Source organism: Pollachius pollachius (genome assembly GCF_949987615.1).
Source record: "Pollachius pollachius genome assembly, chromosome: 15".
NCBI classification, from domain to species: Eukaryota; Metazoa; Chordata; class Actinopteri; order Gadiformes; family Gadidae; genus Pollachius; species Pollachius pollachius.
The window spans coordinates 8,821,972-8,834,761 of NC_136948.1; the positions used below are offsets into that span (position 1 = coordinate 8,821,972).

Below are 12,790 nucleotides of genomic sequence, written 5' to 3' on the forward strand. Positions count from 1 at the left end.
CCAACAGTTTTTGAGTCATGTTATCGGCTCCTGCAATTAGCTGATTTCAAGTTGATTGGCAAGTCACAGATCATATTTTTTGGGCGCATGTCGGCCATTAATGATTGGTGGCTGATTAGTCCATCACCACCTCTTGGCTACATTATGACCACTGGAGCAGTTGGGATCCAAAACCTGCGTATATCAGTGTCAACCAGACTACCAAAAGTCCCATGCTTCCTCTGTAACAGCTGTGGATGGCAGAATCAACAGAGAACGTTAACAATAGACATTCCACTGTTGTTTCCAATAACAACAAGAATCTGATGATACATTTCCTAAAGGAAGCCACAGCCTGATCAAGTACAGCAGACTCCTGTAAAAAAGCAAAGGGTGATCCAAGTACAGTAATTATCCCTTCTAAACATGTATTAGAACTTGATGTGTCTATACTGTGCATCTGTACAGAGATAATAAAAATATATATATCGTCAGTACCACAATGTGTAGAATGCACTTAGAAGACCTTCCAAACTGTGCCAAACAGGTTGTTTTACTTCATCAATAATGATGAAACTCTCTTAATGAATTGCTGATGGTAAATTTTCTTTTTTTATACTAACCGTATTTGGGACAATATACAAAACAGCTTGAATTCCTCATTTTAATCAGAGGATGTCGTCAAGCAAAACACCACAATCCACGTCCTGCTCCATGACATCACACTGACCTGCCATGACCTTGTTTCTCCAAGCGTTCCCATACACTTCCATGTCATTCCCACTCAGGAATTCTACACTTGAGGCTTTCCATGGCGAGATCAAAGCTCACTGTGAATGGATCATCCAGGGGCTACATTTTCGTCATGCGACCCGAGGGCTTCCTCTGATTGGTTGGATTGCTGAACCTTCTGTGTACCTCCTGGAAGGCCATAACATACTTGTGTGTTGCTTTATGCAGGTACCCTGGTATATGTTAGCTCTGCACACGTGTCATGTCAGACATCCAGATTGGCCCCAGGTGCTGCCTTACTGTATATCTGGTACTGATCAGTGGAGTGTTGGTACTTTTCAAATTAAAATGCTAACATCTTGGTCATTGTTGTCATCATAATGGTTCCATGCATTGCTGTTCATCAGTGCTTTGTTTTCCTGAAATATGTTTCAGGAGCCTCACCCTTTATTCTCCATTCAGAGTGGATTTTCATAATAAAAGTAGGGATGGGTGTTGCGTCAGAAGAAATGTTTGCAAAGGTCTGCTAGGTCAATTTGGACAGCTGTAGCTCATTGTGTGAGGGTGGCCTGACTCTGGGGTGGACTACAGTAGATGGAGAGACCGGATGATGAAGACAGACAGGCTATGGGGAAGGTGCGCCACCGTTTCATACCATTTTGTTCTTCATCACGTTGATTCAATCCCAAACCGCACAGACCACCACCATGTTAAATTAATACATCTTGGGTCACAAGTTGGCCTTCTCGAGAAATCACTGAAATACTGAATAAGCAATGTCCTGTCAGGGGTGGGGGGTTATAATCCACCACTATGTGAAAGGGTAAAACCGTAAAAATAAAGGTCATTCAATACCATGTGAACTGCAGTACTGTATAGAGCACAGTGTCGCTTACAACCCTAACATGATTAACTTGGGGATCCGAGGGGAAAAGGGGAGGGAGGGAGGGAAGGGAGGATGTACAGTGAAGGAGTTCCAAATATGGATTCAGCCAGAGAGCGAGAGATGGGGATGGAGAGCAGGAGAGCGAGTGAGAGAGATTACTGGACAGAGAAAGTGAGAGACAGAGACAGTGAGAGTGCGAGCAATAGACAAATGATGGAGAGAAAGCCAGGTTTTTTTTAAAGTGTGGTGTTATTGCCATCATCTACTGGCCAGACTCTCTGTAATCCCGCCCTGCTTCATGTGTCTGGAGATCTGTCATGAGTGTGACCTGACTGCAGATGAGGAAAAAAATCCCTAGCAGAGCACAGTAGTTGAAAGGGAGCTGTACTGTAAAGTAAAACATAATGGAGTAAAGCGTACCTTTCTTGTTCATTATTTAATATGCAAACTCAATAAAGGTGCTAGTCTACCTATATATCGGATGATCTTGTAATCTTTGAACTTCTTTTCCAAATATATTTCAGATATAAAGAAAATATAAATGCAAAGGGTTATTTGCAGGAAGGGGATATGAATAATGAATCACTTTGCACAAAAGACAGGGTTGAATTCGATAGGTTTATATACTTACAGACATAATGTTGAGAGGTAGACCCTATTATGCATCGGTAAACCTCTAAAAACATATCTGTTGTCTCAGGCTGCAGTACTGCTGCACAGTCAACCCACTCGCTATACTGAGGTCTTAATCAAAGAGCCAATTTCATATTCAGACCCTGCCTCACACTTAGGGCAAGTCGCTCCCTGCCTTACGAAGCAATTACTAAAAGTCACCAGAGTAAAGGAAAAAAGTGAATACTGAAGGGGTCCATCATCTGTGATCCCTGCTGATTTATTAATCAATTCTCTGAACATGTTTTTCTTTAATGAGAAAAGGCACGGATAACAAAATAAATATGAATGAATTTATCAGCAGAAAGCACACGTCCAGTAATAACCAGGTAGACTAAAAGTTACACTGTGGACATTGGTGTTCAACCCTTTTTGGCTGGGATTCAACACCCTTATCTAAAAAGAACACATGACTTATTATGAATCTAGAAAAGACAAAATGTAAAATGGGTGACTACTATAGAGAATCTACCAAAGCGTTGCCTGAAGATGGCTGCCAGAGGAAGATTAAAGTATGGTTCACAGCCACTCGCTGTCATTGTGCCTTGCTTTAATGTCCTTTGAATCACAGGGGCCTCAATGTGCTCATTGCCAAGGGCATGAGCTTTTGCCTGAAGAAAATCCACATACCAGCCAAAAAATTGTATCACAGTTGTGGTTCCTTGCAATGCTGTTTACATGAATTTAATGATCATGTGCGAAGTGTGTGCACTTTATACTTTGAAAATGGGCCCGAGCATTTGTGTTTCATGTTTAACAGTGCTTTGCTTACGAAATGTGATACAGTGCAACTCGTGCCAAAATAAGTGTTTTGGCAGTGCAATGCACACAGCTAGATTCGGGCCAGCGTTCAGCACAATCAAAACAGAATTATGAAGACCGCCCAGGAAGGCCCAACTTAAAAGAATCACACAATGTGGTATTCTAATACAACATTCAATCCAAGGAAAATCCTCCACAACCATGACCAAAATCTGATAGGCATCAACTAAATATTATACACAAGAGAACGCAACAATAGCAAAAAGGTTATTTATCAGTTAGAATTTGCATAAATAACACAGTCTTTCCATCCTCAGAAGCATTTCAAAGTTCCCATATCCACCAGGTGGGCTATGGATCTCTTGAGAAATCATCAGTTACGTAACCATGGTAATCTAATTTGCATCCCAAAAAAGGCACCTGTTGAGTTAGTGGCAGCTGCACCTGACTAGGGACAACACACAAATGCTTAAGACACATCCACCGGCAACATTATATCTACATTCATTCCTGCTTTATCTTCCAGTTAGTCCAATATTGGTACCTCCATTTGGATGCCATAAAAATGTAAGCCTTTTAGCTGAAGATGACCTTCGCTTGGAACTCAGCACGAAGAGTCCTCTAGAAAGTCAGCATGGTTCAGTTTTGCACACACTGAAAAGTGACTTGGTTCCACACTGTAGTGAGCTAAGGTTCCTACTTGGGAGAACAATTCACTTCAACAGGCCGGGTTCATCCGCCAGTCAGTGTAAAACCACAATAACCATTCATACACTACAGGTGAGGTCAATATATATTGTGCAAATATTGGTTCAGTGTTTTCATGTAATAACCAGTTGAACAAAAATAAAAATGGATTTTGTTGTTCAGACTAGACATCTGCAAGCCATGTCGTTAAACAACTGAAGCAAGAACTCGCTGTGTGTAGCTTTACTAGGAGAGGCCTCCCAAAGCTTTGTGATGTCAGTGTTTGCGGATCCAAGCCAGACATATGGCCAATGGCCTTTGGGTCTTAAGCATAACATCAACACAGAATGACCCACCATTACAACACTGAAGGTGCAATCAATGTTGTACTACCATCACTTAGGAAACTATATGACCAAATAAGTAACCAAACAGCAATAAAATAACTTTCCCTACAGGTTGAATTCTGGATCTGCTGGCACGTTATTAGAAAGTCTCAGAGTCCTTTTTCTCACTGTCTAGGTCCCATGATTACAGGTCTATTTTAAAGCAAACCCCCGCGCTGCCAGCCTGCCAGAGCTGAGACACACTGTTATCTTCGGAAAGAGCCTGTCAAGCGGGATGAGGCAAGCTGCTAGTAGGAGCCCATCCACTACACCCAAGGACAATCGCCTCCACAGGCTGCCAACAAGGAGGCCTCTCCCGATGAGCCCTGGATCTGCATCGATGGGAACCAAGCAGGGGCTGTTGAGAGAGCGGTGGTGGCGCACAGTGAGAGATACCACACACTATGTCATAGAGAAGACAAATATGTCTCAGAAAACACGCACAAAAGAGACTGGCAGCATTCGACACACTCTCAATTGAGTAGCAACAATGCACTCCACAACAGTTAGCCACAGTAAGACTATTGTGTTCAACTTGTGACTCATTCATTTAAATCTTATTTCTATGGCGGCGATGTTTACCTAATTTTGCACACAAACTGTATGGCCAGAAAGATGTAACTCAAGTTTGAAGTGATCAAATTATAGTAACTATAGAACTAACTGAGTAGAACAATTGTGACTGGAGGGTTTTGGTTAACAACCCACTGATTTTAACTGCTGTATTTTGACTTTAATGACTTATTTCTCACAAGAATATGAAGTGAGAATAATTAATGCTAATGGTTATGAAAATCAGTTGAAAGAGAATGCACAGTGTTTCTGCTAATGATGATTATAATGGAAACAAAGGGAAACTGATTCATTGTGGAAATCAGTGTCCCAAGTGTGCACTTGATTCGCAGCGAAGAGGTTCTGGGTTGGATTCCCAATAATTATTATAACACCAATTTTTCTATTTGAATTTTTACAACCCCATATGATCATTTGTTAAATATAAATGTTGACTAGCATCCGATCCACTTATTTAGGTAAAAATGTTCTGTAGGGACATTATATATTTTTTTATTTCATACCGGCTACTATGCTAATTGCACATCAAATTGGCAGGGTTTTGTCGTTAATAAGCAAGAGGAATACTGTGTATTCTATTCATGAATACAACTGTATTATTACTTTCATCCCTGCTTGTATTGTCTTTAACGTTATTTTATGCAGTCAACGCCTCGACCACGTGCACAGAAGAAGCTACGGTATGGAAAAATACAATTGAGTGATCCTACGCTATTTTATAGTCGACTTCAAATAACACATCTCTACATCTCGTATGTCACGTTTTTTCATCAATTGCCATGTTATGATATCAGATTAAATATTTTTATGATGGTAGGCTAAATGGAATTGTCACCCAACTCGAGAAATTCAGTCGATGAAAGTGATGTCGGGCAGGAGAGTAGTTGGCCCAGAGTGAACAGGCCACTATTCAGCTGGTCTGACCTTATGAAAATCTTTCCTTCTCTCCGGTTACCTTGAGGAACATAAATAAGTGTTATTCCAACCTGAAAGGGCTTTTTTAATGATTCTTGATTTTGGCTTGATTAAGTCTTGATTTACATCCAGCCAATTCCCTTTTCAATCCAATTATAATCGTACTAAGGAAGAGCACATTAAAGAAAGGCAGTTTGACAAATTGTTAATCAGCTATGCAAAGCCAATAGATTAAAGTCTCAGAGGTGAAGCAATACCTTACAATTGGACGATATTTCTTAACAATTTGTATTTAAATATGAAGCCTACTATGTACCAAAAATACCAAATACCATTATAGTGCATTTCAGAAGAACAGATGTTAACGTACAGGGTTGATTTGATATGCTCATTGAAGACAAACTAAAATAAATATTTCATTGATATTGGTGGCAAGTGAGTACAGCCCATTATTAAATCCTAGCTAATGGCTCCATGATGCATTCATTCACAGCCTGTGGTAGTGTCAGTCTGGGACAGTACACTGATCAATGGAAAGGATTCAGTCAGCGGATTGAATGATGAACAACCTGAGGCAGAGGAAGACTAACAACGTCTCACTGGAGAACATTTTCATTGGGAAGTGTTGGGAGAATGATTAAAATAAACATTTGGAAGAAGATGGCTAGAAGGCTTGAAGTTAACTGGCAAATATCATAGATTAGATTAATGATGGTTGAACTTGGCTAACTTGGCCATCTTGGCAGGGGGTAGCGACGGGGAAATTTCACAGGTTAAAACAAGGGCATTGTTTGTATTCAAGTCCAAATTAGAAATCAACACACACACACACACACACACACACACACACACACACACACACACACACACACACACACACACACACACACACACACACACACACACACACACACACACACACACACACACACACAGAGTGATATTCAAAATGCTGCAGTTCTAATAGGTCACGCAACCCCATAAAGACAAACTAAGCAGCACACTCATCTCTGAACATGGAGCCCAAAAGCAGGGGATCCTACTTCCCTCAAGGCAGGTCATTCATCAACCTTACCATCTTTCTCACTCCACCCCAGGCTATATACGTAAGGGGGGGGGGGGACAAAGTGGGACCTGGAATCAACAATGCAGCCTCACTTGATCTCCTGTATCCTGCAGTGCTTCAGAGCCCTTAATAGCCTGATCACGATAAGAGATTCCTCCACAGCCAGGATCCATAGTTGCACAGGGGAACAGTTAATTACCCTGGGCCACTAACCCAGGGGTTTGGCTGTCACAGTTTGATAACATCGGCTGCACTGAAATATCTCTAATATCTCTAATGTCTCTAATGGCTTGCGTGTCTTGTTGAAACAGAGCTACTGCTCTACTCTCCACTGAAACTATCGGCTCCAACAAACATGGAATTTCATGGGTTAAATTGTTTATTTATTTGTAATAGCGGTTTTTTTTTTTGGGGGGGGGGCGGATTTGGGGATTGTGGGGAAGAATTTTAATGGGCAGAAGGATTGCAGAGCTACAGGCCCATTCCTAGAATGAATAAAGTGAATACGTTTTTTATTTGTAACATTTATTTATCCATGGCAAATTGGCCAATTTGTGTACATCAGCTCGTTGCTTCATCTTCAAATATTAAAGTAGTTGGATGAATGAATAAAGTCGAGTACCCTGAGGGAGCCACTAACAAGGGAGAAGAAGAGGAGGAGGTGAAAAGGAGGAGACAGCATGCATACAAATACAAACTGGAAAGTGCAAAGCCATAAAATGGTTTGAAGCATATGATCAATTCACCTGGGCAGGTGCCCCAGGGATAATCTGCTGTGCCATGGTAAAATCTGACGTTCTAACAAGCATTAAAACATGAAATGAACAGCATAACAGGAGCTTTATAAAAAGCTACTGTGTTTGGCAATGGATTTCTTTAGACTTAATAATAATAATGATGGGGAAAGGATGGATTTGTTTCCTTATCCCCAATGTAAGAAGTATAAAATACAAGCTGAGACCCGGACCAGGCTGCCCAGGTCCGTACAACGCCGTGCCCACATTACTGTCTATGCTTGGCAATGTGCACTTCTTAGCCGGTGCACCCCAGCTTCACACCGAAAACCATCTATCGGCCAGCAAAACAAAATCCGTATTGAGGAATGATAATACGAAAAAGGTTGAGACAGCTCAACATTTGGCTAAGGTGCAAAAATGAAGTCATTTAATAACCACCAAAGCTGGAAAAGAACGTAAAATATCCCGCCTTATTAAATATTGAAAATATTGAAAGTTATATCCCACAAATCGGAAGGAAAGAATTCCAGAGCGGCTTAAGCTAATACTCAATATTTCAATTTCCCTTCAACTGTGCAGAAAAAAAAAGTCTACAGGAGAGCCTTACAGAAGACAGTTTAAGCAAAAGTCCTCGCCCAATTAAAGATAACCCAAATATTAAGCTAGAGAGCAGATTACTTATAATCATTGCCAAAAAGGAATGATTCTGCTTGAAGAAAAAAAATATCAAAACTGTCAATATAGTGGGTCGATTTCTTCGAACTTGGACATCTCAACAGGGCTCATTGCTGAGCTCATCCTGTGTACCATCTGTGTCCTGTTAGGTAAAGTTAAATAGGTCTTAGCGCAATAAATGGACCACCCTCTGTATCCATTGTTGCAGAAACAACTCAGTCAAAATAGCTTACATATAAGGCGACTCATGAAAGATCAAATATGTATAAAGAATAACAGAACATAGGTTAGCTGCCAGGCATTTAAACATGACAGCCATGAACACGAGAAACTACCAAGGGACTAAAACATGGGAAAAAATTCTGCTAACTTTTCAATTTATTTGGTAAATTGTGACGCACATTTGTTTTGTGTTTCACAAAGCCTTGGGTTATAATGGCCAGAGGCTTTAACGGCATCAGCAATCATTGTCAATGCTTTTTCAGAGCCTTGAGTATTATGTCTATAAGTGTCTCTTTGTGTCTTCATAGAAAACACCCCTTCTTATTGGCATCGGCATGCTTGAGTGCACTTGCATTAGTCAGGAATTAGTTCATGAATTATATCACATTTACAGCTCACCAGTACCCAAACCACTTTTTTTTTTACAAGATAATAGAATGGAGGACAAAATAAAACATAAAACTAGGAAATTAAAAGCTTCACACAGCAAGATATCAAAAGATATTCATGGGATCTTGTGCTAAAGTCAATATCCCATCAAGGTCAGCTTTGAGTGGATGCTTCAATAAAGAGAAGCTGATTTACAGATCAGACACACTCATTGTGACAGTCTTACAGCTCTGCTTAACACCATAGACCATAGAAATGTTTGCTACAGTTTCCATAAAGTCTGTCAGTCACATCTAAACCTTTGACCTTTCCCTATCGAGGTGCTGTAAAGTATGCATACACTTCTAAAGTGTAGTGAAGTTGAGGTATAAACCGTTGGGATAGTAAATGTTCGCAAAGGTTAAGTGTGATTATTGTCAAAGTGAATATTGAGGCGAAATATTGGGACTTGAAACCAGAAAAGTCCATCTAGTTGCCCTTGTAAAAGCGCTGAACGTGACCTCTCAAAGTCACATATGACGCGTCATTCTTCCGTCCCTTGTCAGATCTCTGCACAAACTTAGCGATGAAATACGTACACGTGAACAAGGACATCAGCAGTCAGCACAATCACCATTCCATTCAAGTAACCTATAATGCCAGCGTTCCACCTAAAAAAATCTTATTTTATTCAAACTGTATTTTTCTGTGGATTTTCTTTATAGAGGGTAAACCTGCAAAGCTGTTGTTCAAATACAAAGTATCTGCATGTATTTAGAGGAAGCCGAAGTAAATAGCATGGACCTTACTGAAGCAATGGTGCCTCGAAGCTCTTAGCCAAGCACTAAACACAACTTTGTTTAACCTCTTCTTTCCGGGTTTATCAGTGTGACTAGCCTACACACCTACACTGGTTGATGTCGCATGACATGCAGCAAGCAAAACTTTCAAACATACAATCCATACATTATATCTGCATATTTTATCTATTCACTACTACACTGAATTATCAAATATGTGTAACATATGGGCCAAGAAGAAAAGAACAACTCTAGCACTCATCTGAAATCTGGATCACACACACACACACACACACACACACACACACACACACACACACACACACACACACACACACACACACACACACACACACACACACACACACACACACACACAAAGAGCTTCTGTGACCCATCAGATATGGGAGAGCTGAGGTTTGTGCTGCTTCTACCCCCAGTCGAGCAGCCTCCATCTGGACTGAGGTTCCACTGCACAGCAGGGGAATTGTTTGAGCAACATGAAGCAATCAATCCAAACTTAGTTTTTCTCCAATACTTTCAGAAAAGAGAACATACTTTTTGCAGTCCTTCAAATCTGCCAACTCACTGGTTAAAAGGTAACATCAACAACTTCATACACACTTAATTGCCAGATAACTCTATTTTAATCTCTATGTGTCTGGCTTTTGAAACAGAGGTGGGAAAAAACAGCAGGAGAGAGTGGAATGGAGCGAAGGAATGACATAGACAGAGAGATCATAGAACTGCGGGAAGTATTGCAATGCATAGCTGTCAAGCAGCCTGATAGGGTGCCTAGCGATGCCCTTAAAAGTGAAATACCAGCCCCGGACCCATCCAGAGATGACAGTGGAGGTCCCCAGAAGCCTGCTGCCACGAGAGCCTGTTGGGCTGAACAGACACCTTGATGGAGATGCCAAGGTGCCAGTCTACATCCTGTCTAACCTTTAGATCGCGCCTAGCGCTTAGCTCCATGAGGCACGTGTTACTGGCACTGGTCGATTCCCCTGCTAAAGAATCCAGGTACTGCAAGAGCCAGCATGGAGTTTATCATGACAACATTAGGACCATCGTCCACTTATTGACACATTTTGGATGGGATAGAGTGGTTTGATGCTAACTGATTTCTTTGGAATTGCACTTCGCTAAATTTGAATAAATCAAAAAATGCAATCTTAAATTGAGTTAAATTAAAGATTGCTAATGATGATGTAGGTTCAAGTTGCAATGTGTAACACTTTAACTAGATAGTACCGTAATGCCCTAAATGTAAATGTGTGTAAATGTGTAAATGTGTAGTCAATGCTGATCAACATTGATATCAATAATGTATCAGAATTGCGCTTTGACCCTCCCAAACCCCTAAGCACGCCATCCAGCCAGCCGAGTTACGCTTGCTCGCATCACACAGCAGTGTCATTAAGATTGGACAGAACACTTATTTTGTTTCTTTAATTCTCCCGCCTACTATCGGGGAGGGGGTAAATGATTATTATTTTGAGTGCAATTTATTTGAAATTAGTACTTTTTGTTTGAGTGCTTCCGTTTCATTAGCGAGTGAAATTTGGAGTGAGAATATCTGCTTCAACTTGACTGTGCCTGCCTCAGTGTGAGCAAATTTAGATTGCAGACCACTCCAGGCTCATTTGTGACCAATCAGGGCTTTGGGGAATCTATCTCGCCTATAGATCACAGCTGCGTGAAATGCAGCACACCTCAGTGCCAGACAAACACAGGGAGAGTGGGTGCAGAGAGGGCCGGGGCATTTTATGATGTTGTTTCAAAATGTTGCTATCTTGTGCTCTTTTCTTGAATTTTATGTTCGAAATCGGATTTGTAACATTTGACACAAAAGGCAATAAAACGATAATATGCAATGAGAGAATGTAATCAATTCTTAAACAGGTGTTGAAACCGTTTGTTTATCTCTATGGCTTATTTGAAGGGGGCAGTCAATACAATAAAGTTTAGCAAGATTGGTCTGAAATATATATGTATATATAAAATAGAGAGAGAGAGGCAGAGATAGAGAGAGAGAGAGGCAGAGAGAGAGAGAGGGAGGCAGAGAGAGAGAGAGAGGCAGAGAGAGAGAGGCAGAGGAGAGCGGCAGAGACAGACAGACAGACAGACAGACAGACAGACAGACAGACAGACAGACAGACAGACATACAGACAGACAGACAGCTGTTTTGCTTTCCCTTGTGTGCGATCCAACCTTGCCTTGAGGAAATTGGTCCTTTGGTGCTGTTTTAGTCCAATTGTTTGTAGATTTCAATGAGGAATGGTTATGTAGCCATACACTTATGAGGTATTTTTTTTATTTCATTTGGGGGCGATAACCCTAGGCCCAACAGGGATTTAAACTTCATACAACCCGCCATCTAATTGGAGGCCTTTATCAGATTTTCGAGACCTTAAATAAACAAAAAAGGAAGTTGCGTCATAGGTTGAATTGTACTACAAAGACCGTGGTATAAAGACCTGAGAGATCCCAGCATTGTGTTCCAGCCAGAGCCTTCCTGAAATTGAATTGAAGTGCAATGCCAAGTTATTCACAGCAGTTGGCATATTCATAATAAAAAGATACCCTATCAAAGCTTTAAACTTATAGTGGATAGTTGAATGAAAGCATACATTACCATCTATGGTGGAGAATTAAAGGGATGCACTTGTATCTGAAACTTGGCGTTTGCCTGTCTTACCGAGATTCAAACAGGTTGTTTAATTCCAAATTCATAATTGTGAATCCAGAGGGGGAGTTCGCTGGGTTATATCTTGCTTCTCTTGCCTTGCAGAGTTACAATAAACAAGTTCCTGTCCATGTAAGGGAAATACAATTCATTGCTTTCCAAAGATTTCCAATGGGTTCAGAATAGCCCCTTTTCTTTCAAAGCGAGTGCCGGTAACAACACGAGAAGTTTGTAGTTTGTCTACAAAGACACAGCTACCTGTGATGTGCCTCTGAAAGGTTGGCCTCCACGTAGCCTACCTAGCCTGAAGCATCTGCCTCTGGCACCATTGTGCCAGTGGTGCACTACATGTAACCTAGTAATCACAGCACTGAAGAATTGACAGAGATGGTTAACCCAAAGCAGGGCTCATGTGCTCTGTGTTTGATTCTCATCAGTGACTGGCTGTCCTAGGAAAGGTGTGAGGCTGGTGGCTGAGCAGCATATGGCATTCCTCTGCATCCCGGCGTGTCTTTCTGCAGACCCCTGCCTGCGGACAGGAAGTGTTGGGGAAGCAGAGAGTGACTCCTGCTGCTCCCCTTAGGATGACCTTCATTACCGCAATTAGCAGGCATGCCAGTCAGGGGGCTTACTACGATG

General features: G+C 41.2%; 1 protein-coding gene across 1 annotated transcript in view; it reads right to left on the reverse strand.

Moving 5' to 3' along the window:
• stxbp6 (syntaxin binding protein 6 (amisyn)) overlaps nt 1–12,790 on the reverse strand; it is a 50,044-nt gene that overhangs the window by 12,367 nt on the left and 24,887 nt on the right. The gene's annotated exons all lie outside the window — the stretch shown is intronic.